The sequence below is a fragment of the Coturnix japonica genome, chromosome 25 (assembly GCF_054131305.1).
Source record: "Coturnix japonica strain WE chromosome 25, WE-NBRP24, whole genome shotgun sequence".
NCBI lineage: Eukaryota > Metazoa > Chordata > Aves > Galliformes > Phasianidae > Coturnix > Coturnix japonica.
In genome coordinates this window covers 560,874-578,908 of record NC_140687.1, presented here as the reverse complement: position 1 = coordinate 578,908, position 18,035 = coordinate 560,874, and the positions used below count along the sequence as shown (strand labels likewise).

Genomic DNA, 18,035 nt, shown 5'->3' with positions numbered 1-18,035 from the left:
GACCTGCTGGAGAGGAGCTCTGCTGAGAGGGACCTGGGCATCCTGGTGGACGACAGATTGACCATGAGCCAGCAGTGTGCCCCTGTAGCCAAAAAAGCCAATGGCATCCTGGGGTGTATTAAAAAGAGCGTGTCCAGCAGGTCGAAGGAGGTGATCCTCCCCCTCTACTCTGCTCTGGTGAGGCCTCATCTGGAATATTATGTCCAGTTCTGGGCTCCCCAGTACTAAAAAGACAGGGATCTCTTGGAAAGAGTCCAGTGGAGGGCCACTAAGATGGTGAAGGGTCTGGAGCATCTCCCCTATGAGGAGAGACTTAGGGAACTGGGTCTGTTTAGCCTTGAGAAAAGAAGGTTGAGAGGGGACTTGATCCAGGTTTATAAATACCTGAGGTGTGGGAGCCATAGTGGTGAGGCTGGTCTCTTTTCAGTAGTGCGTGGGGACAGGACTATGGGTAATGGTATGAAAGTACAGCATAGGAAGTTCCGCACGAATGTGCGGAAGAACTTCTTTACAGTGAGGGTGACGGAGCACTGGAACAGGCTGCCCAGAGAGGTGGTGGAGTCTCCTTCTCTGGAGATATTTAAGACCCGCCTGGATGCCTACCTGTGTGACATGGTGTAGGGAGCCTGCTTTGGCAGGGGGGTTGGACTCGATGATCTCTAGAGGTCCCTTCCAAACCCTACAATTCTGTGATTCTGTGATTCTGTGAAGTCCCATGGGGCCAATGTGAGTAGAAGCGAGGTGGGGAGATTGAGGAGGAACTTTCTCCACACAGAAACACAATAGAACTCACTGGGGACATCCTGGATTGACATCAGTTGCAAAGTGCTTCTTTAACTTCTTGTATAAAACAAACTATAAATAAACAGACATTAAATGCATTTTGGATACTTGCTCTTTATGCTCTCTCCATTTTGCTGAACACGTTCTGAAAACCTGAAGAAGACAACAAGAAGGCACAAGGCACAAGAGACTCTTTAGTTAATAATGGGCCCCAGGGCGCATTTGGTGCTGAGTCCATCAACCTCCAGTACAGAGAGAAGTTTGCACAAAGAACTCAGCACGACAAAGTCAGAAGTAACAGTGAAGATTCTTGGAGTACTAATAGGCCCACTGAGGGCCATTACCAAGTAAGCTTCCCAAGGCACTAGTTAGAGCAGATAATTGGAAGCCATGACTCCAGTCAGGCAAAGGCACTGGCATGGTGGCTCTGATGCTAAGAAAATCCTCCTTTATCTTAAGAAGCAAACAGGACAAGCCCTGATTCCCAGACCCTTGGCATGGAGATCCTGTCTCTCATGTTGGCTCAGGGCCCTTCCTGGGGCAGTGGGTTGGAGGTCTGTATGATGTTTAATGAAAGACATGGGAACAGAAGATACCAGGCTCTGCATGGGTGCAAGGACGGTGTGAGGTTCACGTCCCATATGGGCCCTGTGTTTCATCGCAGAATGTAGGTTGTGAGAAGGGCCCAGTCTGAACAAGCAATCAGTTCCAATGAAACTCTGAACTTCAGATCTCTCAGTTCCAGTGCCCTCCTGTGCACACCCTCCCATAGTTTGATGTTTTTTATGTTCCGCTTTGCCCAGAAGTGCACCCAGTGCTCCATATGAAGCTGCAGCAGCGCAGAGTAGAGAGGGACAATCCTTTCCCTTACCCAGCTGGCAAGAAATTGCTTTATGCACTCCAGGGTACCGTTGGCTTTCCTGGCTGCCTGGGCACACTGCTGACTCATTTCCAATTTGATGTTGAGCAGGACCCCCAATCCTTCTCAGTCAGATTCCTCTTCAATGTCCCATATTCAGTCAGTGTTTATGTCCAGTGTTGCCCATACCCCGGTGTACAATCAGGCACTTGTTCTTGTTATGCTTTATGCACTTGGTGCTTAGTACCAACTGGTACCCACTTCTCTGACTTGTCAACATCTCTTTGCAAGTTTTGTCCCCCCTCAGTGGAGGCAACAGCACCTCCTCATCTGGGCTCATCAGCAAACTTGCTCAGAACATCTTCTAGTCCTGCATGCAAGTCATCCACAAAAACATGGAAGAGAAGTGGCCCTACAATGGAGCCCCGGGGAACCCTGATAGTGACCATCTAACAGCCTGATGGAACCCATTGACTATAATCCTTTGAGCCTGAACTATTGGCCAACTTTTCACCCACCACATTCTGTTTCTGTCTCGCCGTATGAAGGACATTCTGCCCAGAAGGTTGTGAGAAACAGTATCAAAAGCTCTATTGTAATCTTCAAGGATAACATCATCTGGCTTCCCTTGTACAACTAAATGGACAACTGTGTCATAAAGGGACCTGAAGTTAAACAGGACCTTCCCCTCGGGAACTTGCGTTGGCTGCAACCAATGACAGAATTGTCTATAGACAAGTCTATAATTGCCCCTGTCATCTTTCTTGCTCTTCCTTACAATGAGACAACATTTGCCAGCTTCCCGTCAACTGGTATGACCCTAGACTTATTTAGATGCAATTGAAATGAGAGCCCAGAGCATACTAAGGTGTCATCATTGCAAGAACATAGATGTGCCATAGTTTTGCATTGCCTTGAACTCTGGAGTATGCCACAGAAGGAGCATAGAGAAAGACTGGCCTCTTCTGTTGGCAAGCAGAATAACGCTGCATGATACATGGGGACTGTGTCTCTGCTCTGCTATGCTCTGCTCGCAGGGGAAAGGTGCAGGGGGTTGCTCTCATGTCACAGCACATTTCAGGAATTAGTCACTGACCACTAAATCTGTTTAATTTAACACCATATTGGGTCTTGAGAAACAAGTCCTGTGGCAACATGGCACCCCAGAAAGAACAGAGTCTGATAACAAGATGCCTTTCAAAAATTCCCTTATAAATACTTGGGCGAAAGATCATGGCAATGTGTGGATTTATCAGATCCCCTACCATGCACCAGCTACTGGTAAAAGAGATCAATACAATGGGTTGTTGAAAACTATGTTGAAAGCAATGGGAGGTGGAACACTGAAGCACTGGGTAAAGCATTTGGCAGAAGCCACTTGGTTGGTCAGTACTAGAGGATCTGTCAGTTGTGATGGTCCTAGCCAATCCAGCCCCTGTATACTGCAGAGGGAGATAAGGTCACTGTTGTACATGTAACGAACATGTTGGGAAAAGCTGTTTGGGTCCTTCCAGCCTCTGGAAAGGGCAGACCTGTCCGTGGAACTGTCTTTGTCCAGGGACCTGGGTGCACTTGGTGGGCGATGCAGAGAGATGGGTATGTTCAATGTGTACCACAAGGAAATTTGATGTTGGGGGAGTGCAGTCAGTAATTCTGTGTATGTATATGTCTCATAGTCTCATAGTCTCGTACGGGTTGGAAGGGACCTTAGAGATCGTCGAGTCCAACCCCCGAGATTCGAGCCTCTGTGTAGAAGAGAGGCACTTCTACCACTTGCGCCACAGGGGGGATTTGAACCCGGGCCTCCAGTGTTGCAAGGCAGCATTCCTACCATTGCGCCACCGGGGTAGTATAAAGAACAGTGTGTGTAATGCATTTTAATTACTGTTTATTTGCATTCAGATATGTTTTCTAAGCATGATATAGTGATGTAGAATAGAGGGTGGAATGTCTTGGTTTTGTCATTTTTCCTATTGGTATTCCATATATAGTAGTTAGTAAAACAAGTTTTCCTCCTTAGGTCGTTCCTGCTGCTCTGTTTGTTTCCTTGAGCCCAGCTCCCATCTCCCCCATTCCTTTTTCCCTTCCCATTTGTTTGGGGCCATGGGACCCACAGGCCTACTGCTCCCCCTGTCATGGACACAGACTGATCTAGATAACTCCATGACAGGGCCAGCAAGGAGACCAGCCCTGACACAGCCGTTCATATTGCTGGCTACTGACTGCTGTCCCGAAGTGCTGCTGTAGAGACAACAGGACTGTTGTGAGACACACAAGGCCTGCAGAAAAGAGAGGACTTGAGAGTACTGTGGCTGTATAAATGGACCAGGATTGAAAAGGTCACGTTGTGCTGCTGTCCGTGGCTGTACCTCCCTCAGACCCAGACAAGGTAGGAAGAGAGAAGAGCGAAGGAAAAGTCTATTTTTAAAGCTTTTTATTAATCTCTTAACCTATTCACGGAATATGGTTCCATGTTTCTTTGAGCTCCTGAAGTAAGAAAATGGAAATTAGGTAGGAAAGAAGTAGTGAAATAAACTGCAACTTATTTGCAGATTACAGTAATACAAAAAATCAAAAATACAAAAATAATGGAACATAAAGAATCATCACTGGGAGTTGTGTGAGGAAGATGTGCACTTTATGGAAGCTGGAATAGTGAGTATTGCACCAGTTTGCTGAGAGCCTGCTTGATCTCCCTGTTCCTCATGCTGCAGATAATAGGGTTCAGTGTTGGAGGAACCACTGAGTACAGAAGTGCCACTGTCAGATCCAGGAGTGGGAAGAAACAGAGCGAGGTTTCATGTAGGCAAAAATGCCAGTGCTGACAACTAGGGAGACCACGGCCAGGTGAGGGAGGCACGTGGAGTCCCTTTGTGCCGTCCCTGCTCACAGGGCATCCTCAGCACAGCCATGAAGATCTGCACATAGGACACAATTATGAAAACAAAGCAGCAAAAGGCTAAACTGGAACCAGAAAAGAGAAACACAACTTCCCTGAGATTTGATTCTGAGCAGGAGAGCTTGAGGATCTGGAGGATTTCACAGAAAAACTGGTTGACAACATTGCCTTGGCAGAGAGGCAGTGAAAACGTACTGGCAGTGTGCAGCAGGGAATAGAGAAGCACAGTGCCCCAGGCAGCTGCTGCCATGGTGGCACAAGCTCTGCTGTCCATCAAGGTCCTGTAGTGCAGGGGCTTGCAGATGGCAACGTAGCGGTCATAGGACATGATGGTGAGAAGGGAATACTCTGCTGAGAGGAAGAAGAGAAAGAAAAAGAGCTGTGCAGCACATCCTGTGTAGGAGATGGCCCTGGTGTCCCAAAGGGCGTTGGCCATGGCTTTGGGGAGAGTGGTGGAGATGCAGCCCAGGTCGAGGAGGGCCAGGTTGAGGAGGAAAAAGTACATGGGGGTGTGCAGGCGGCGGTCGCAGGCTACGGCTGTTCTGATGAGGCCGTTGCCCAGGAGGGCAGCCAGGTAGATGCCGAGGAAGAGCCAGAAGTGCAGGAGCTGCAGCTGCCGCGTGTCTGCCAACGGCAGCAGGAGGAACTCACTGATGGAGCTGCTGTTTGGCATCTGGGGCATCTGCTTTTGTTCCTTGCCTTTGAGTCCTGTTCAGAGTGCAGAAGATAATGACAAGTCACGATCATTCTCAGAGACACTCCTCCTACTATAATATGAAATGTTTTCATTCTCCTATGACAATATTCATTTAGCAACACTAATTGAATTTAACTTCATTAATTTCACCATTCTATAAGCAGAAGAAGTATATGCAGCTTCAACATTCCTTTCATCTTCTTATCTTATCCCATCTCCCTGGACTTTTTCATCTGTTTCATGTCTCATATTTTTATTCTCACTGCTGTTGAAATCCAGTCCCAACCTTTGTGCCCTTCACTTTCTGTACAGGAAACATGCCTATTTGCAATATAAATGCATTATTCTTGTCAAGAAAATTTATAATTTCAAATAGTTCCACCCCTGGAAAGGCTCCTTTTCGTGAAAGTAGAGGATGAATTCACTTCACGTGTGACAGTTCACATAACAAGCAATTGACTGAAGAAGAACTGGGAGTCTCATAGCTGTGTTTATATTTGACAGACTCTTAAATTTCTGCTTCCAGTCCTTTCCCCTTCCATCCAAACAAGAAATAGAAAATTGCTACCTTGGCTCTCCTCTTCCAAAGTACCCTCAGAAACATTCAGTTGTGCAGTGGAGCTGTGATCCCCTGCCCCAGGCAGCAGCTGTGGCAGCACAAGCCCTGCCGGGGGGCTCCTTCCCCCCACACGTCTCCCCGCAGCGCCCTAGGCAGCTCCCCGGGCAGGCTGAGTGCTGAGCCTGGCAGGCGGCAGAGTCCCATACCCGGCACACAGCTTTTGGGGCACAGCAGGGACCCTGCTCTGCAGGACAGCCCTGGGCACCCGCCTGCAGGCCCGGCTGCACAGCCTGCAGCCGTGCTGGGACATGCAGCTCCCCCCCACACACACACCCCGTAGCTCTTATGCTGCAGCACAGAAGCCCTCAGCTGGACCAGAAGGCTTTTTCCACAGTAAAGAAACATGCATTGCCTGCATCCATGTCTGCTATAAATTATCCCACATAAAGATAACTCTCTGTCAATAGCAGCGGCATGGTCTGAAACCCCCAAGAAACACACATGACTGCAGTGTGCCAGATCCAGAGAGCTGGAAATGCTGACAGTGCTGCAGCCTCTGCAACTCCTGGCACAGACCTTGCAACAGCTCCAAGGTTTTGCCACATGTCCTGCAGTTGCTCCAGGCTCTGGACAGATCCCGCTGTCACTCCACCCCTCATAATGAGCTCAGCAGTCACTCCTGCTACAGGTCCTGTAGCTGTTCCAAGTACTGTGATAAGAGAATGAAACAAATTCCTCCCAAGGGAGGAAGTACAGCCCTGTAGTGGCTCCAGCCCCTCCAATGAGCCCAGTGGCTGCTCCAATTTAGTCACAGGTCCTGTGGTGATTCCAGCTCTGGCAATGAACTCTGAGGTCGTTTCAACTCCTGCAACAGCCAGACAGCCACTTCAGCTCCTATAGTGAACCCTGTAGCTGTTAAAACCCCTGCAACTAGTCCTGGACTTGCAAACAGATATGCATATGTATTTAGTATCTGTGCATATATGCTTGCAACTGCATATGTTGTATATGTGTGAAAATATGCTAAATATATTATATATGTATAAATACATTTGTCATAATTATTATCCTTTTCTTTTTCTCTTTGTCTCAACCCATAAAATTTAAACCACAGCACTGCCCCGAGACGGTTACGGGTCTCCTTGGGACTATTCAATTTGATCTGGTCACACACTGAAGAGCACCAGAAGATCTCGAGATATTCTCATGGATCAGCTCCTCAGGTATATTCCTTACACCAGCTTTGAAAGAGGCCTCCCTCCAGTTCTCTGGACCTGCTCTAAAGGGGCCCTCTTGTTATGGCAGTGCCAGCAGGGAGACCAGCTCTGACACAGCCGTTCATATTGCCAGCTACTGACTGCAGCCCTGGATTGCTGCTGTAGAGGCAACAGGACAGTCGTGAGACACACAAGACCTTCAGGACTGCACAAATGAGAGGGCTCGAGAGCACTGTGGTGGTGTAAAGAGATCAGAAATGAAAAGAGCACGTTGAGCTGCTGTCTGTGGCTGTACCTCCCCAAATCCAGACAAAGTATGAAGAAAGAAAACCTAAGCAAATGTCTTTTTTGAAAACATTTTAGGTATCTTCAAACGTATTCAGGGAATCTGGATACATGTTTATATGAGCTCTTGGAGTGAAAAAATGGAAATTAGGTAGGAAAGAAGTGTAATACATTTTTATTTATGAGTTCCATTTTTTTAATTTTTTTTTTTACGTTGCTATATCTCACATGATCAAACAACCAAAGATGCATAGAACATAAAGAACCATCACTGGGAATCCTATGAGGAAATTGTGCATTTTATGGAAGCTGGAATAGTGTGTATTGCAACACCTTCCTGAGGGCGTGCTTGATCTCCCTGTTCCTCATGCTGTAGATAACAGGGTTCACTGCTGGAGGAACCACTGCGTACAGAAGTGCCACTGTCAGATCCAGGAGTGGGGAGGAAATGGTCGGGGGCTTCAGGTAGGCAACAAAGCCAGTGCTGAGAAACAGGGAGACCACAGCCATGTGAGGGAGGCATGTGGAGAAGGCTTTGTGCGGTCCCTGCTCAGAGGGCATCCTCAGCACAGCCATGAAGATCTGCACATAGGACACCACTATGAAAACAAAGCAGCAAAAGGCTAAAATGACACTAAAAATGAGAAACACAATTTCCCTGTGATTTTATTCTGGGCAGGAGAGCTTGAGGATCTGGGGGATTTCACAGAAAAACTGGTTGACAACATTGCCTTGGCAGAGAGGAAGTGAAAACGTACTGGCAGTGTGCAGCAGGGAATAGAGAAGCACAGTGCCCCAGGCAGCTGCTGCCATGGTGGCACAAGCTCTGCTGTCCATCAAGGTCCCGTAGTGCAGGGGCTTGCAGATGGCAACGTAGCGGTCATAGGACATGATGGTGAGAAGGGAATACTCTGCTGAGAGGAAGAAGAGAAAGAAAAAGATCTGTGCAGCACATCCTGTGTAGGAGATGGCCCTGGTGTCCCAGAGGGCATTGGCCATGGCTTTGGGGAGAGTGGTGGAGATGCAGCCCAGATCGAGGAGGGCCAGGTTGAGGAGGAAGAAGTACATGGGGGTGTGCAGGCGGCGGTCGCAGGCTACGGCTGTGCTGATGAGGCCGTTGCCCAGGAGGGCAGCACAGGTAGATGCCCAGCAAGAGCCAGAAGTGCAGGAGCTGCAGCTGCCGCGTGTCTGCCAACGGCAGCAGGAGGAACTCGCTGATGGAGCTGCTGTTGGGCATCTGCTGCTCCTGGGCTTGGAGTCCTGTTCAGAGTGCAGAAGATAATGACAAGTCCAGACCATTCTCAGAGACACTTCTCCTGCTATACTATGAAATGTTTTCATTCTCCTACAACAGTATACATATAGCACCATTACTTGCATTTAATTTCATAAATTTCAGCATTCCGTAGGCAGAACCAGCATTTGGAGCTCTAACCATTCCTCTTACTTTCTTACCTTATCCCTTCTGATTACTATCCCCTGCTGGTAGTTCAGGCTGGCAGTGAAGAAGTTAGTAAAAAAAGCCTGAAAACTCTCAAAGATGATTTCAGGGTACTGGGGCGGGTAATCGAAGGAACAGGTGTGCAAGTGGTTATTGCATCTGTACCTTCACTGGCAGGGAGGGATACTGAGTTGGGCCTAAAAACCCACCTCTTAAACAAATGGTTAAAGAGTTGGTGCAGGCATAGGAATCTTGGTTTTTTTGACCATGGGGCAATTTATTCAGCTCCTGGCATGACAGCTACAGACGGAAGCTGCCTGTCTCAAAGGGGTAGGAGGGTTCTAGCTGAGGAACTGTCAGGACTTATTGACAGGTGTTTAAACTAGGTAGGATGGGGGAAGGGGACAAAACGAGGGCCGCTGGGTCTGAGGTGGCAGTTCAAGACTCAAAGCAGAGCTCGCTGGGTGCAGACAATGGAGTTAAAAGTCATGGAGAGGGGTGGGGAGATGCTGCCTCTCTCAAGTGCCTGTATACCAACGCGCGAAGCATGGGGAATAGACAGGAAGAATTGGAGCTCTGTGTGCGGTCAAGTGGCCATGATCTCATTGCGATCACGGAGACGTGGTGGGACAGCTCGCATGACTGGAATGTTGTCATGGAGGGCTATGTGCTTTTTAGGAAAGATCGGGTGACAAGGCAGGGTGGTGGAGTTGCTCTTTATGTGAGAGAGCAGCTAGAATGTATTGAACTCCACCTGGGGGAGAGTAATGTAGAAGTCGAGAGCTTGTGGGTGAGAATCAAGGGCCAGGCTGGCAAAGGGGACATTGATGTGGGTGTGTACTACAGGCCTCCTGATCAGGAGGAGGAGGTTGATGAGGCCTTCCATAAGCAACTAGAAGTAGCGGCACGCTCCCAGGCACTGGTACTTATGGGGGATTTCAATTATCCAGATATTTGCTGGACGACCAACATGGCCAGGCATGCGCAGTCCAGACAATTCTTGCAATGCATTGAAGATAACTTCCTGATGCAGGTGGTAGAGGAACCGACGCGGGGTGGGGCGTTGCTGGACCTTATTCTCACCAATAAGGAAGGACTTGTTAAGGAAGTAAAAGTTGGGGGCAGCTTGGGATGTAGTGACCATGAGATGGTGGAGTTCGAGATCCTGAGTGGAGGTAGCAAAGCAAAAAGTAGGATTTTTGCTACTTTTTGCTTTGATACCCTGGACTTTAGGAGAGCCAACGTTGATCTCCTTCAGGACCTACTTGGGGCTATCCCGTGGGCCAGGGTGCTAGAAGGCAAGGGGGCCTGTGAGAGCTGGTTAGCATTTAAATGGCTCTTCTTCCAAGCTCAGGATCTGTGCATCCCTGTGACAAAGAAATCGGGAAAAGGTGCAAGGAGACCTCCATTGGTGAGTAAGGAGCTCATGTGCAAGCTCCGCGGAAAGAAGAAAGTACATGATATGTGGAAAAAGGGTCTGACCACTTGGGAACAATACAAGAATATAGTCAGGGACTGCAGAGATGCGACCAGGAAGGTCAAAGCCCACCTGGAGTTGAATCTAGCTAAGGAGATAAAAGATAATAAAAAAGGCTTTTTTAAATACGTTAACTGCAAAAGGAAGGCTAGGGAGAATGTGGGCCCCATACTAAGTGAGGGGGGCGCTCTGGTAACAGGGGATGCTGAGAAGGCGGAAATACCGAACGCCTTCTTCACTTCTGTCTTTAGTGAAAGGGCTCTCCCTCAGGAATCCCGGACCCTGGAGGTTGATGAGAGAGTCCGGGGAATGGGAGATTTCCCTTTAGTCAGGGAAGAGGTGGTCCGTGAGTGCCTAGGAAACATTAAAGTCCATAAATCCATGGGACCTGATGGGGTGAATCCGCGGGTGCTGAGAGAGCTGGCGGAGGTCGTTGCTGAGCCGCTCTCTGTAATCTTTCAGAGGTCTTGGAGAACTGGGGAGGTGCCTGAAGACTGGAGGACGGCCAATGTCACTCCAGTCTTCAAAAAGGGCAAGAAGGAAGACCCAGGTAACTATAGGCCAGTCAGCCTCACCTCTGTCCCAGGGAAGGTGATGGAACAGCTTGTGCTGGATGCCATCTCCAGACAACTGGGTGATAAGGAGGTTATCAGGAGTACCCAGAATGGGTTCACTAAGGGGAGGTCGTGCTCCACCAAGCTGGTGGCCTTTTATGAAGATGTCACTAGCTGGGTGGATGGGGGGAGGGAGGTAGATGTAGTCTACCTTGATTTCAGTAAGGCTTTTGATACTGTCCCCCATGACATCCTTATAACAAAGCTGAGGAAGTATGGGATAGATGAGTGGACAGTGAAGTGGGTTGAGAATTGGCTGACTGGCAGAGTGCAGAGGGTTGTCATTGCCGGTGTGGTGTCTGGCTGGAGGCATATAACTAGCAGCGTCCCCCTGGGGTCTGTACTGGGTCTGGTCTTGTTCAACATCTTCATCAACGACCTTGATGAGGGGATAGTGACCACCCTCAGCAAGTTTGCTGATGACACGAAGTTGGGAGGATTGGCTGACACGCCTGAAGGCTGTGCTGCCATTCAGCGAGACCTGGACAGGCTGGAGAGCTGGGCAGTAAGAAACTGGAAGAGGTTTAACAAAAGCAAGTGTAGAGTCTTGCAGTCTCTCCTGCTGGGGGTTTTCCCATGAGAAATGAGGCACCAGCCCTGAGAGAAACTCTTCCTGCAGGAGATGCAGTCCTAGTAGCTACCTGTCCTGTGGACTGCAATGTTTAATGAGGACTGAGCTTTGCATGAAGTTCTTCTGGGAGTGTGAGGAGCTCTCTGCTAGGCACAAAGCCCTTCTCACACTCAAGGCTTCCTGCCATTTCAGCTCACTGGTGCAGACGTTCTGGTAACACAGCAAATGGGATTCTCTGAGGGAGAGAAAAGACAAGTTCCCAGGCATCTCCCTGCATGCAGGCCTGGCCAAAATGTTCTAAAATGTCTGACAGAAGCTATGGTCTCTCTCCTGTGTGCATATGCTGGTGCAGCTTCAATTCAGAACTCCCTTTGAAGCTCTTACCACACTCAGGACACTCACAGGGTCTCTTTTTCCTGATGGATGCTCTGATGCAGTGTCAGCTCAGAACGCCTTTTAAAGCTCATCCCACACTCAGGACACTTATAGGGTCGCTCTCCTGTGTGCATGCACTGGTGCATCTTCAATTCAGAACTGCTTATGAAGCTCTTCTCACACTCAGAGCACTTATATGGTCTCTCTCCTGTGTGGACACGCTGGTGCATCTTCAGTTCAGAGCTGCTTATGAAGCTCTTCCCACACTCAGAGCACTTGCAGGGTCTCTCTCCTGTATGGATGCTCTGGTGGAGCTTCAAATTAGAACTGCTTTTGAAGCTCTTCTCACACTCAGAGCACTTATATGGTCTCTCTCCTGTGTGGATGCGCTGGTGGAGCTTCAAATTAGAACTGCTTATGAAGCTCTTCTCACACTCAGAGCACTTATATGGTCTCTCTCCTGTGTGGACACGCTGGTGCATCTTCAATTCAGCACACCTTTTGAAGCTCTTCCCACACTCAGGACATTTATATGGTCTCTCTCCTGTGTGGATGCGCTGGTGGCGCTTCAAATCAGAACTGCTTATGAAGCTCTTCTCACACTCAGAGCACTTATATGGTCTCTCTCCTGTGTGGACACGCTGGTGCACCTTCAGTTCAGAGCTGCTTATGAAGCTCTTCCCACACTCAGGACACTTATAGGGTTTCTCTCCTGTGTGGATGCGCTGGTGGTGCTTCAAATCAGAACTGCTTATGAAGCTCTTCTCACACTCAGAGCACTTATAGGGTCTCTCTCCTGTGTGGATGCGCAGGTGGCGCTTCAAATCAGAACTGCTTATGAAGCTCTTCTCACACTCAGAGCACTTATATGGTCTCTCTCCTGTGTGGACATGCTGGTGCACCTTCAGTTCAGAGCTGCTTTTGAATTTCTTCCCACACTCAGAGCACTTGCAGGGTCTCTCTCCTGTGTGGATGCTCTGGTGGTGCTTCAAATTAGAACTGTTTACGAAGCTCTTCTCACACTCAGAGCACTTATATGGTCTCTCTCCTGTGTGGACACGCTGGTGCATCTTCAGTTTAGAGCTGCTTATGAAGCTCTTCCCACACTCAGAGCACTTATAGGGTTTCTCTCCTGTGTGGACACGCTGGTGGATGGTGAGGTGGGTTCTCCTTTTGAAGCTCTTCCCACACTCAGTGCACTTGCAGGGTCTCTCTCCTGTGTGAATGCGATGGTGGATGGTGAGGCTGGAACTGTTTTTGAAGCTCTTCCCACACTCAAGGCACTTATACAATCGCTCTCCTGTGTGGACACGTTGGTGTATTTTGAGTGTAGAACTATCCTTAAAGCTCTTCCCACACACAAGGCACTTATACGGTCGCTCTCCTGTGTGGACACGTTGGTGTATTTTGAGTGTAGAACTATCCTTAAAGCTCTTCCCACACTCAAGGCACTTATACGGTCGCTCTCCTGTGTGGACACGTTGGTGTATTTTGAGTTTAGAACTACCTTTCAAGCTCTTCCCACACTCAAGGCACTTGTACAGTCTCTCTCTTCTGTGGATACACTGGTGGGAAGTGAGGCTCCCACTGTCCGTAAAAGTCTTTCCACAGTCAGAGCACTCAGAGGCTCTCCCTCCTGTGTACATGCACTGCTGGCCAGTGGGGTGGAGTCTCCATTTCATGCTCTCTGCAGAATCACAGATCTCATAATGCCTCTTTGCTGAGTGCGTGCACTGGTGGCTAGTGATGCTGGAATCCAGTTTAAAGCTTTTCTCACACTCAGTGCATGGATTCTGCTTTTTCATCTGGCACACATCCTTGCTCCTGGTTTCCTCAGGCTGCTTTGGACCTATGTTGGAGTCCACTGGGTTCCTCAGTGTCATTCCCAGACGCTTTCCCAGGGGCTTCTTGATGTGCTCACCCTGACCTTGCTGCAGGACTTCCTGGACATCCCTTCTGATTTCTTCCACAGAGATGCGATTCTGCTGCATTTCCGCTACACAATTTCTCTGCGGAACCTCCTTTGTATTTTTGATCCCATCAGCTGCTGGATGACAGAGGAAATGCAGCAATAGCACACGGTGCCCAAAATAAAACACAGGCAGAGAAGGCTCTTACAGCCCCAACATTCCCCTTCCCTCCACCACCTCACCTGGGCTGAGGTCTCCTGGCATGGCCTCAGGGCTACGCACATCTGGGATCCAGGGGTCTTCCCCTCGTTCAAGCAGGGAGATCAGCATGGGCTTGGGGGCTGGAAGTGGAGCTTCAGGGAGAGAAACAGGGAACAAGAGAGCATTTCCCTCATGCTGGCACAGTGCCTGTTCAACAGTTCCACTCTGTGCCCCTCCCCAAGGAGAAACCACCATTTAGGTCTAAATGACACTGTGCCTACAGCTTCCCTTGGAGCAAAGAATGTTTTGACATCTCTGAACATTGTGAAGGGATATTTTTTCTTTCAAATTAACTTTACAACAGCTTATTTGTTTTCTTACAGTCTACCAGTGGTCAAGGCATCAAAATGTTGATGGCAATTGCATGGAAAATCCTCAATTCCATAGCAGTAACCAGGGATTCATCTGTGAGCTGGAGCTGGTGGCACCAAGCAACACACAACACAAGGGCTGGTTTTCTCCCTCCTGGCTGATGCCTGCTTGCCAGCACTGACTCTGTGGCTTTGATCAGAGTGCCGTGCATACTAATCCCTTCTGAAACTCATGCTTTTCAGTATCTCCTTTCTTGCTGGCACTGTGGTGTGAGTCAATATGTAGCTGCATGGTGTTTATTCAAGGCCCGGCTTGCAGAGGCTCATTCTGCACAGCCAAAGGTGCCCTAACGAGGAGGAAAGGCAGACAAGCTCTCACCCAGCGAGGCCACACACTGGTATGTCTCCAACATCACGTCCCGGTAGAGCTCTCGTTGCACAGGGTCCAGCAGCGCCCACTCCTCCCTGCTGAAATACACGGCCACCTCCTCAAAGCTCACGGGCTCCTGCAAGCAAAGAGGCTCCTTGCTGGGAACAGCCAAGGCCCAGGCAAGCAGCTCGCACAGGACAGAACCTCACACCCCAGCTGCTTTTCTGTCCCCAGCACACACACGCTGGCTGAGGGCACCTCCCTCTTCCCCTGCATTCACATCCCTGGCCCCTTGGCCTCTCCTGCCTGCTTCCCCAACCCCTACCTCAACTGGATGTGCTGCGGCCATTTGCTGCTCTCCTGCAGGCTGGGATGATCACGGCTGGAAGGCAGAAGTTGAACTGGAGCCTGCAGAGAGAAGAGAAACTGCAGGGGAGCTGTGAGGGAATGCAGCAGTCCCAGTTCCAGCTCAGCCCTTCTGCAGGGCACTGCCCAGCCTTGCAGAGGAAGACAATGAGCTGCAGCACAGGAAACAGTCTGGCTCAAAGAGATGAACCGTCACAAAGCTGTCTCAGACTGGGAGGCTGAAACAACTGGTAGCTGACACTTAGTTCAACAGCTGAGACTGAGAGGGGACTTAAGACAAAGCACGGCAAGGAGGCAGTCATCTTACCCCAAAAGAGGGAGCAGCCCAAGTGCCCCTCCAGCTCTGCTGCACAGCAGCGGGCTGCACCACAGGACCTGCCCTTGAGCAGGGCTGTTTCTGCAGCTCACACCTGCACAGAGATCCCTTGCAGCTTGACATCAAGACTCCTTCTCAATACAGATCTTCTGTAAGACACCCATGGTTACTTTGGAGCTTTCATGTATTCTCTAAGGTTCTGTCTTAGAGGGACTGTGCACGTATGATTCCTTCCACACAAAGCCTTGACCAAGCTTGGGACCAGGAGAGGATCCAGCCACATCCTAGCTCCTTACCTCTGTGGTCTGAAGACATGAGAAAAAAAGGGGAACTACTCTGAGCCTCGTGACTCAATGGGAGGGCCTCCTGTAGGTGTGTGCGTAACCCTACCCTCCATGCAGTAAATAACCAAGTGTATCCAGCCACCTCCGATCCTGCTGTGTCACTGTTAAATCACTACAGCATATCCCTATTATATCAACAAATATAGTCCTGCTTCTCCCTTAGGAGTCTATGCTGTGTTTGGATCCACTTGTGACCAATGGGCAAAGTCTGCAGGATGGCAAGAAGGGAAACAAACCGATGACAAGAGACATGAAGCGCATCCAAAATTCATCTGTGAATGTTCTTGTGGCAACTGCTGTAGTTGAGCAGAAAGCAGAGGTCACTGGGGGCAGTAATAGGATGCAAAATGGGAAAGGTGTTATCAGCATCGTGTCGGGTTTGGAAGTGACATATGAAGCAAAGGAGAACTGCACCGGTCCTCCCAGAATCAAAAGCGACTGATATTCCACAATATTTCTGCTGCACTACGTGGTGCAAGTTGTGCAGGTAATGCTTATTCACACAATAAACGAAGACCTCCCCGAGTCGCCTACAATCCTTTAGGCCACACATCCTCCACCTGTAGGGTTTGGCTCCAAACAGATGCAAAACTGCACCCATAGCACTAATTAAAGGCACTGCCTCTACACAGTTAAGGCAAACAGAGGCAGCAGAATGACGGCTTATTGCCTGCCCTAGCTGCAGTTAAGGAAACTGAAGAGTGATACAGAAGGAATGGGAAAGGGGAGTTTTATTGGAGGTCTGAGTGGTGAAGGAAGTTGAGGACATACAACAAGGACAGCCTGTGCCAACTGGGGGATCTTTTGATTGACTGCAAGCATGCCTAAAGGGGACGGCTACCCAGGAAAGAGATGCAGAAATACTGTTAGAAAATGGTATGGCCATCCAACCATCCAGCAGGAGGTGCAGAAAAGCACCTGGTTCATGGAAGAACACCATGAATGCAGCCCCCAACACTCAAACACAGCAAGCCTGCTGGAGCACCACCTCCACAGATCCGTGAGGGAACACCTGGTGGCAAATGGATTAAATCCTCTGGCAGATGTCCGTACATCCTCTCAGGAGTGGAAGTAGCCCTGGGCTTGCTGAAATCAAGCAAGCCCTCAGAAAAGGGTTGGGAAAAGTACTCTGTAAAGGTGACTGATGTAGTTCTCAAAACCACCTACTGCTGATGTTACCTAAAAGTGGTGATGGCTCACATTCCTCGGGTAAGGAAGTGCAAAACGGCGAGGAGTCAACTGGATGGTTCACACTTCTCAAATAAATAGGATGGCTTACTTAAACACAACAATAAATCAACAAAACATCCAACCACACGGAGATTATTTTTCCATCTCCTGAGAAGAGAGAGTATCTGACAGCACTGCAGCCAAACCAGCCTGTGACGGTCACAGCCACCACCAGCCGATGCTGTGCTGGGAATTTTAACTGAACCGTGAAGGCAACTTATCAAATAGCAGCAGTGCTAAACAGAACAATTAAGGCAATAAACAACCACGTGGTTACAACAGCCTTGTTAAGCAGTTGTTAGAGCACTCCAGGACACCTGCATGATATCAATAAATTCATTCCTCCCTCCCTCTTCAGCCGAGCACGCAGACTGCGCTCACTGCCAGGGGATGCTCTCAGCACCGCGTGCCCTTTGCAGAAGGCACCTGGGCTGTGCTTTACTGACCTGCTGCTGCTCGGCCGTGTTCTCAACGCGTGCTCCAGTCAGCCCACAGGCTGCCAGCTTCTCATCGTCTGTTCCAGAGCCCAGTGCCGGAGCTGCTGCAGATGCTGAACGTGCTCAGGGCCCGCAGCTGTGTGCTCAAGGCATCTGCAGCTGCCGGGACAGCCTGAACAAAAGCCTTGCCAGGGCTTTGCACAACCCCAGCTGAGCCATCAGGCAAGCGCTCAGCAAACAAAAGGTAACGCCATTTCAAGGGTCGCCAGAGGCACGTGTTGCCCCGAAGGGTCCCCGAAGAGAAGCTGGGGGCTGCCGGGGAGGAGGAGCAGGGCGAGTGCAAATTTCCACTTGGAGGCTTCACATTAAGACACTCCAAAGGAGGCATCGGGGGGTTTAAAGCTTCCGTCAATCCACGCGTGCACAGCTGCAGAGCGAGGCCGTCTCGTGTCTCCCGTGGCCCAGAGGAAGAACTGCAGCCCCAGCTGCGCCGTGTTACAGAGATCCAACCGGGCAGCAGAGCACGCTGACCTCCTCTGCTCCCTTCCTCACTGTCCCAGCTCCCAGCCCGTTCCCGTGCCCCTCGGAGCCCAGCCCGGGCTGCATGAACTGCCGCCCTGGTTGCAGCCCGTCTGGGCCAGCAAACCTGCTGCGCTGAGCGGGAGCTGGAGCCGGGACCAGGGTCCCGCCTGGGGTACGGCAGTGCGGGTTCC

General features: G+C 49.8%; 2 pseudogenes across 2 annotated transcripts in view; one reads left to right on the top strand and one right to left on the bottom strand.

Annotated features, from left to right (window-relative positions):
• LOC146756820 (uncharacterized) overlaps nucleotides 1-18,035 on the top strand; it is a 188,625-nt pseudogene that overhangs the window by 26,137 nt on the left and 144,453 nt on the right. The gene's annotated exons all lie outside the window — the stretch shown is intronic.
• Nucleotides 11,392-14,982, bottom strand: LOC146756824 (uncharacterized; annotated as a pseudogene). The gene is made up of 3 exons (XR_014937207.1): nucleotides 14,639-14,982; nucleotides 13,930-14,040; nucleotides 11,392-13,824 (listed from the first exon to the last, which is right to left on the bottom strand). The product of XR_014937207.1 is annotated as an uncharacterized LOC146756824 (transcript).